Genomic DNA, 10,000 nt, shown 5'->3' with positions numbered 1-10,000 from the left:
CTTTCCTATTTCCTTCTTAAATCTAAATTTGTCCAATCTAAATCCATTACTGCGAGTCCTGCCATGTTGCCTTAAAATGAATACCCTGTTTGCGTCATTCTTGTTAAAGCCTTTGATCTACATGAACACCTCTATTAGATCATATCGCACTCTGTGTCTTTCCAGAGAGTGTAAGTTAAGGTGTCTAAGCCTCTCTTTGTAAGGTAAATTGCTGAGCCCATGTACCATTTTGTTCATTCTCCTCTGTACTGATTCCAGTGAATTGATGTCCATTCTATAAGAAGGAAACCAAAACGGTACCGTATAGTCAAGGATAGGTCTAACTAACGCTAGATAGAGTTAAGTAATTACCTCTGCCCTTCTATTCATAACCGTCCTAGCAATGAAACCTAATGCTCTGTTAGCCTTTTTCCTGGCGCTAATGCACTGCTTCCTGGATTTAAGGTCAGGATTCACTAGAACTCTTAAGTCTCTCTCGCACTCAATTTTCTCTAAAAACGTGTTCTCTAAGCTATATCTATTTTTGGGGTTGTGTAGCTCTATGTTTAATACGCTGCACTTTGAGATATTGAAGTCCATTTGCCATTTCACTGACCATATGAACATCTCGGGGTCGTCTCCTGACCTAATTAGGGTCCTATTTTAGTGTTGAATGCAAACTTACTAACATCACTATTAATCCCATTGTCCAACTCGTTTATGTACACAATAAACAATAAGGAACCTAAAACCAAGCCCTGGGGAAATCCACTAGAAATACTCCCCTATTTGAATTTTACACCATTTATGGTGAACCGCTGTTTTCTGTCACTGATCCAAGCTCTAATTCATTCTAACACTTTTCCTCCTATGCCATGGGCTTTGATTTTATTTAGTAGTCTCTGGTGGGGCGCTTTGTTGAACGTTTTGCTAAAGTCAAGGTAAATAACATCGTAACTATCATTGTTATCTGACGCCTTATATACGTTAATGTATAAGGATAGAAGATTAGTCACACATGATTTACCCTTGGAGAACCCATGCTCTGAGTCACGAATCAAACTATATCTCTCGATATGATCTCTGAGTCTATTAACTATTATTGATTCAAGCATTGTACCTTTAACTGATGTCAAACTAATTGATCTTCAGTTCCATATAGACGATTTATCTCCCTTTTTGAAAACAGGAACGTTTGCCTGCCCCCAAGCAATAAGCACAAAACCAGTGTCCATCGACTTATTAAATATCTCCGTTAACTGGTCGCAGATTTCAAATTTACACTCTTTAAGCACTCTCGGAAAAAAATTTCGTTGGACCCTGAGAGTTTGTAGTTTGTCCTGGGAGGTGCTAGGTGAACGTGTCATATATGTATTCCGACCTTAATTTCCCTGTGGTTTCTGCAATATATATATATATATATATATATATATATGTGTGTGTGTGTGTGTGTGTGTGTGTACACACACACACACACACACACAAATACACACACACACACACACACACATATATATATATATATATATATATATATATATATATATATATATATATATTCTCTGGTGAACTTATGTATACTTACCTTTTCCAGTTGAATATAATTCCCCACCAAATTGTTTCATTAACATGTATATGTTTCGTGTAGTGGATATTTTTTTTTGTTATAGTGAAGATGATATATGTGAACATGACTTTAAAGAGAAGGTGTCCATATCAACCTACAATGCAGGAAACAAAAGATTAGAGTCTTGGTAAAAACTTGGTAAAACTATATTTCATCACATTCTCATTTCTGTTTTTATATAATGTTCCATTCTGCATGATGAAAAATTACTGTGAAATTCTGGTAGGATAAATAAAACAAAAATGTCATAATTTTCTTTATTCTTTTTAGCAGATTAAATTATGGCTTCTCTCCTTTACAATGCCACAAGAATGAATAGAATCGGTCAAATAGAACTAGAGATATGGCTTACTAAAGAACAAAAACATGAATTATTAAGGAGAAGAACTTTAATATTTAAAAGGACTGCAACACCTTTTAAATGCTCTGGCCTCATAATCACTCATGACGCTGACTATAATTTTACGTTTTCTCTTATAGCATACATTCTCACGTTCTTTATCTCGCTTTTTAAGGTATAACTCTAGTAGTTGTGTGTATGATTGTCCAAGAAGAGGAACCACACATCCTTCTTCATAGTCACCATTGTAATCAAGAACAGATTTGGCAACAGCCATCTCTGTTTTGTTTTTTTTCCATCTTCAATGAGCTCTTCTTCACCCCTCCCATGGTTACAGCTGGAGAAACAAGTGAAAAAAAAAAAAAAAGGCTGGATCACGTGCTCCTACCTCAAACTTTGATAACACACTGAGAGACACTGAGGAACATCGTTGGCTATGTATGGGTGGGAAGGGTTGCCAGATATCTTCATAAACATAATATAGTAAACAAAATAGAATTGGCTATCGAAATTTAGACTTTATTTCAATATACAGAATGTTTTTTTATCCAATGGGGTTGCCAGAGATTGCCAATGAATTGACTATTTTATTCAGTATAAAAAGGAACGGAATTGAGCTGTGATATTTGGTGAAAGTGTTAACATCATCATAGAGATTCTTTTGAAATATTTACATAAAATTAGTTCATGTGCCAAAATTTTTCGAGTGATCGCCCACTAGGCTCCCTTAAGTCTTTCAGTCTGTTTGACTACTTCTACTTTACTAATGCTGATATTAGATAGGCTACTTTCTTCATCCCCACTGAAAATCGGATCGCAGTCTGGTAGCTTCTCTAACCTGTCCTTAGTAAACACCGAAAGTATTTGTTAAACTTTTCACTCATTTTTCCCTCCAATTCTATCGTGACATTTTCGTCTTTTTGAATTGGATTATACACACACACACACACACACACACACACACACACACACACACACACACACACACACACACACACACACACACACACACACACACACACACACACAAATATATATATATATATATGAAAGAAACCCCTGGGGTTGGATCTCGCTTGTCTATATATATATATATATATATATATATATATATATATATATATATATATATATATATATATATATATGAAAGAAACCCTTGGGGTTGGATCTCGCTTGTCTGGCAACCTTGATTTCGTATTTACGTTTCGAAGTGCCTGTATTTTTTTTAACCAGTCTTGCCTATCGCTATATTTGGATCTAAGGTGTGTTTCCCCGTTTTCTATTCTTACGTAAAGTCCTATTTTCATTCCGATCTCATATATCAGTCTGTCCGTCTTCCATTTGGGGGTATTACTATTCTTCCGTACTGACTTCAGAGGAATAAATTCATTTTGCGCATTTAGAATTAGGAAAGGTAGGCTACTGCACATTTCATCCAAGTCGCTGACCGGTGTGATGACCTCCCGCTTGTAAGTGATCTGACCCAAGGTACGCATATTACCCTCCGTGACCCGGTCTCTGACACCGCTAATGAGATCCTGACTGACCGTGTATCCTAGCCTGTCAAAGCCCCCTGGGTCGGTCTCGTAAGTGATCAAATGTCTTATATACTCTCTCATCTCATCAAAATTGGCTCTCCTGAAGTTCATTACTAGAATGTTATTCGCACTATTCAATTCTTCCCAATTAATATTAAATCTTATTTCTTCATGATCACTAGAGCGTAGACTATCTCCCATTTTTATAGTACTCTTTAGGTGCTCATTATCAGTTAGAAGTAAGTCCAGAGTATTCTTTCCCCTCGTAGGATCGGTAATCCTTTGTTTTAGAAAATTATTCTACACCGCATCTAAGAAATTTTGCGCTTCCTGATCTCCTACTAAAAAATTCCAGTCAATGTTTCTATAATTAAAATCTCCCATAATCACAACGTTTTTGTACTGGAATGCCCTGCTAATTTCACGAATCAGGGGATCAGTCTGCTCAATGCTGAGGTTAGGAGGTCTACCGGTATCTAGGACGCTAACAATAAGTTTCTTATTCTTGCCTATAATCTCCACCCAAATAGATTCCGTACTATCCTCTTCCTTAATCGAACTGTTGGTAATATAGTTCATTGTATTTTTAACGAAAAGTGCTACTCCTCCCCCACTCCTGCCAACCCTGTCCTTGTGAAAAAAACTTATATCCTTTTATCTCGATTCCCGGAAGGAAATGCCTATCAGTCATATTAATTCAGGATTCACTAATAGTTATACTATCAAATTTCTCTACGCATAATTTACCTCGCAGCAAATAAATTTGATTTACGCCTCTGCTGTTTGTATACTAAACTTTTAGTTCATCATCCCTCCACCTGATTAGGTGATTCTTTTCACAGTCCCTCTCTGAACTGTTTCTTTTGCATAAACTATATTCCGATACTCCCCCCCCCCGACTCCTACGTAATCTACCCGAAAAAAAAACCTGCATGATGCCTCCTTCTTTCTCAAGGGATTCAGGAAGGAGCCGAAATACTTTGGGTGACAAATGTACCCCGTTCCTTGTATACAGACGGTTCTTACCGTAAAAGCAATCCCATTTGTCGGCAAATGCACATCCATTGGCCTTACAATGATTTGCCAACTTGCAATTCATCGCAAGACCCCTGGAATGCCACATGCCTCCAACTCTACGCCTTGGAAGGCTTTAACATACAACAGGAACCCTTCCATTATTCCGAATCTTATCTAGCGCATCCCGGATCCGAGCAAACAATTCATCACTCCCTAACTTACCTATGTAATTCCCTCATCACTCAAGCAAAGTATGGGTTTCACATCTTCCCCAACTATACACTTTTCTATCCTGTCTCTAACATCACCTATCCGCGCGCCGGGGAAACACATCTGAGTCCCATGCTTCTTATCTTTGTTACAGAAGGCCCTATCTAAGTACCTCACCTGGCTATCCCCTACAATCAAAAATTTATCTGTGGGCAGGGGTCTAGCGACTGCCCTACCCTTCTTCTCTTGCATCTTCTTCGTTTCTTCTTCTTGTGGACCAGTGAAAGCTTGAAAAGAATTCCTGTATTATAGTGGGCCTGGTGAGGGCTTTTTACTATTTCTCCATGTTTTGTTTGTCACTGTTTCCCACCCAGGTTCCAAACAAGGTTTATCGTCCGTGTTTTGGGCCTTTGAGTAAAGAACTCGATTCTCCTCTTCAAGGCCCTCTATAGTCCTCTCTAAGGCTACAATTCTACTATATAGAGGTTATACCTCTTCGGCGCTGATCACAGAAACGAAGCCACTCGCCATATCACTGTTTGAAGCAGCCGCGAGAGGGAGAAAAGGGAAAGAGAGAAAGAAGGATAGAGAGAGGGAGAGAGAGAGAGAGAGAGAGAGAGAGAGAGAGAGAGAGAGAGAGAGAGAGAGAGAGAGAGAGAGAGAGAGAGAGAGAGAGAGAGACAGAGAGAAAGAGAGAGAGGGGGAGAGAGGGAGAGAATGAAGGAGAAAGAGAGAGGGGGAGAGAGGAAGAGAAAGGAGGGGGAAAGAGTTACATGGCAAAACAAACAGCAGCAGACCAATTGGTCCTTATAAGGCTGTTCCGGAACGTTTGAGAGGAAAGAAGGGATGAGGAGATGCGGGAGGGCGACTGACCAAGGCAAGGAGGAAATGTGGAAAGGCCAAGTGGGGGGAAAGGATGTTGGGGGAGTAGAGGGGTAGAGAGGTGGGTGAGTTTATACCTGACCCCGCGATGGGGATGGAAGTGGAGGGGGTTGATGGGTGTTTCAGCTCATGGGTACACTCTGTCAGCTCCCACCCATGACACTCACCGCCATTTAATCCTACTAGGAACTAATATAATGCCATTGAGCGACCAGAAACTATGGGTTATATATATATATATATATATGATGTATATATAGATATATATATGTATATAATATATATATATATACATATATATATATATATACATATACATATATATATATATATATATATATATATATATATATATATATGTATTTTGAAAGACTGAGAGATGAGCACAGCACAGTGCGAGTTTAAAGGGAGGGCTTATTGAAGGAGGGGGTGTTGTATGTCGGCAGACAGAGGGAGAAAGAAGAGAGGCTTGTGGTTAAAGGGGGAAGAGAGGGAGGCTTGTGGTTAAGGGAAGAGAGAGGACGCGGTCACCTTGTGTAGTGTCCTCTTGGCTGTGTCCTCTCTGGGCCTTCGCTCGGTCACTTCTCCTTCTAATTTGCACTTCTATGCTTGACATTTCTTACGCTCTGTCATTTTTCACCGTTATATTACTTTGACATCTTTCAATTTTCATTGATTTATCGGAACACTGTTTAATACACCACCAAGTGAGGCCTAGATAAGGCTTCCTTCCACCTACAGAGGGGATGATGTCTACTTTCACCCACACTGGCCCTCCGAATGACTGATTTTTACCTTCTACACAACACTAGGACCCCTTTTTCAAAAATAAGGAGCATGTTGACAGGAGACCTTTTTCTCCATAACTAGGTCGGATGCAAAAATATTATGATAATGATAAATAGATAAATAGAAATTATAATAATATAAAAGATAATAAATAAAATAAATAAATGAGTAAAGTTAAATACTAAGCAAACAGGTAAATAGTAAATAATAATCAAATGACACATATATATATAATAGTAAATACTAATCAAATAGATAATAATAAACAGACATCTAATAATAACAAATAGATAAACAAGTAATGCAAGATAAATGGCAGGCATGGCAACATTTTGCTTAGATGTTTATCTAAACGAATCTTAAAACTTTGAACTGAACTACATTACTCTGCCTCTGCAGGAAGTTTATTCCATTCATTAATTACACGGTTGTCGAAGTTGTTTCTACCCACTTCTAAATTGCATATATTTCCTGACAGTTTGAGTCCATTATTTCTCGTGTGATTCTGATTCAGTGTAAAAATTTTGTCACATATGATGTTGTCAATTCCATTTAGAGACTTAAAGACCTGTATCTCCGAGTCTACCCTTTTTTAGGGTAAATAGATTCATATGTTTTAATCGATTTTCGTATGATTTATTTTTGATATTTGGAATCAGTTTTGTGGCTTGCCGTTGTACTTTTTTCAATCTGTCATTGTCTTTAATGACATTCGATGACCATACGGAAACAGCATATTCCAAATGTGAATGGACTAACGATTTACAGTATGTAGCTTGTTAATGACAGATGGACTTTTGAAGTCTTAAAGATTTATTTGCTTTCTCAAAGGCTGAAATACACTGCTCAGATGATTTGAGATCGTTACTGATAATTAGGCCGAGATCCTTTTCACTATCCACTTTTTTTAACGAATTTCCAAATAACTTGTAATCGTACTTAGTGTTACTTTTCCCAAGTGCATAACCTTGCATTTACTTGTGTTAAATATCATTAGACACTTTTCAGACCATTGCTGTAGTTTATCAAAATTTTCTTTAATATGTATGAAGGAGGGATTGTGCCGACAACACTGTATGGGGCAGAAACATGGAACATAAGAAAGGAAGAGGAGGAGTGTGAATGTGTTTGAAATGAAATTCCTGACAAGTATGGTAGGGGTTACTAGGATTGGATAGGGTGAGAAACGAGGTGAGGAGGAGAGCGGGGGTGGAAAGGGAACTGGGAGATAGGGTTGATGAAAGAATATTGGGATAGTTTGGACACATGGAAAGAATGAGTAAAGAAATATTAGTAAAAAAGTTGTGGAAGGCAGAGGTAGAAGAGGTGAACATGAAGGGGCGACCAAGGATGAGATAGATGAATGGGGTAAAGGGGGCATTGGGAAAGAGGGGAATGTCTGTTGGAGGAAGAAGGAAGAAGACAGAAAATTGGGGTGAGTGGAGAATGGTGTGTATAGATGATGGTGAGATTCATGGATGGGATTGGGTTGGGGATGGGGAGTGAGGGAGCATGTGTGAATGATATTTTGATGCAGCTCGAAGGGATTTCTCCCCGTTTTCTCTTTTTCTGCATGAGGAGACGGAGAGGGGGGTCGCCGATTAAATGAAGCGGCCTTGCTGTGAATGTGCTGTATCTTGTTACACTATCTCTGACCCAGGGCAGTGGGCGAGATGCAGGGATGACCCGTCATCCAGGAGCCAAGATAAGAGGGAAGGAAATTGGTGAATGGGAGTGGAGTATGTGGGGATGGAATGGGTGGGAGTGGATTTTAGGCTTTTGTTTTTTGGCTACCTCCCTTGTAAAGGGAAAAAAAGCTGTTGGTATATGTATGTACGTATACTATATTGTATTCTATCATATATTATGTTATATTATATTACACAATGTTATTTTGTTTTATTCTATTAATTTTAGCTTATTTTCATAATAATCTATTATTCGTGTTTACTTTATTCTATTTCTTTAATTTACCATATTTTATCCATTTGTCTTATTTTAACAATGCATTTTGTTTTATTCCTACTTTTATCTTTTGATTCTTATTCTATCTTTGGTCACAAAGTATAGGGGACCCTGTAGGGACGAATGAGATTATCGTGTAGTTACTGTGTAGATTCTGCTAAGGCTAACGCCCAATGATTCTAACCAGATAGATATCTTTTAATCATTAAACTAAATGCCGATTAAATGCTTATTCTCAGGTAATTTTCTAGCACTTAACTGACCCAAACTAAAGTTTCTATCCTTAAATACAACATCACACCAATGACTTGGACTCCTAAAAGTATTTCTCCTTCATTTTTGAATTCCCTTTCCAATCATAAAAGAATGATGCCTAACTCTGGACCGTAGGAATGTCACTAAAGCTCCGGAAATATAAACTGTACGAGTATAAAATTTAAGCAATAAGTACCCTATGCAAACACATTAAATATGACGCCATCCTTTCTATAGTTCATTCTGAGAAAGTACAGTACTTTACCCCTATAGGGGAAGGTCTTTTTCAGGTGAATAAAATAGCATGACACCAACCAGAACAAAATACCTGAGAACGCCATTGTTGAGAAAAGGGATTAACGATGTTGGGACAAACGCGTTGCCTTGTGGGACTCCTTCCCCACCCACCCGAGGGAGACCGATTATAATTCTTCATGGCAGCTTGTAACAAGACTTCCTTCCTGCCTGACAACTCTTAATTGCTCATCTGTCTAGCCTTTGCCATGCTGTTTCCGACGTTGTGGGCACAACAAGCACATGGGGCCGATCTGAAGGGAATACTAGATTCTGAGTGCATCGAAATGATCGGGAAAGGGTGGTTTTGCGGGTAGGGCACAGACTACGTTTATGTCTGTATTCACACTTTGACTTAGACTTAGACTCAGACTAAAACTCAGAATTAGAATTAGACCTACATTTAGTTTTAGACTTAATCTTCACACAACAACAGTGCAAGAAGGGTCGAAACGCTGGTAATCTAATATCGTAACAGTAAAGTTACATTTGATATTAAAATTACGCATACACTTACATATAAACACACACACACACACACACACACACACACACACACACACACACACACACACACACACACACACACACACACACACACACACACACACACACACACACATACACAAACCTACACACACACACACACACACACACACACACACACACACACACACACACACACACACACACACACACACACACACACACACACACACACACACACACACACAAACACACACACATACACAATAGACCAAATAATAAAACCTGATGTCAGGAAATCGCATGGCCCGGATGGAATTGCAAATTGGATACTAAAAGAATGTATAAATGGAGTAACAGACAAAGCTGCTCACTCAAAGAAGGAAAAATACCGAAACTCTGAAAAAATGCCAAAATCATACCAATATATAAAGGGAGAAACAAAAAAGACCCAACAAATTACAGACCGGTCTCCCTTACAAGTATAGTAGCCAAAATTTGTGAAAAAACATTTAGAAATAGATGGATAAAACATCTGGAGGAAAATACTAAACCCGAGCCAAATTGGATTTAGACGGGGAGGGAAATGTACCACAAATTTGATCTGTTTCTATT

Source organism: Oratosquilla oratoria, chromosome 29 (assembly GCF_046742065.1).
Source record: "Oratosquilla oratoria isolate Oo_2021 chromosome 29, ASM4674206v1, whole genome shotgun sequence".
NCBI lineage: Eukaryota > Metazoa > Arthropoda > Malacostraca > Stomatopoda > Squillidae > Oratosquilla > Oratosquilla oratoria.
The sequence above is the reverse complement of the archived record's forward strand: the minus strand, read 5'-3'. Positions refer to the sequence as shown.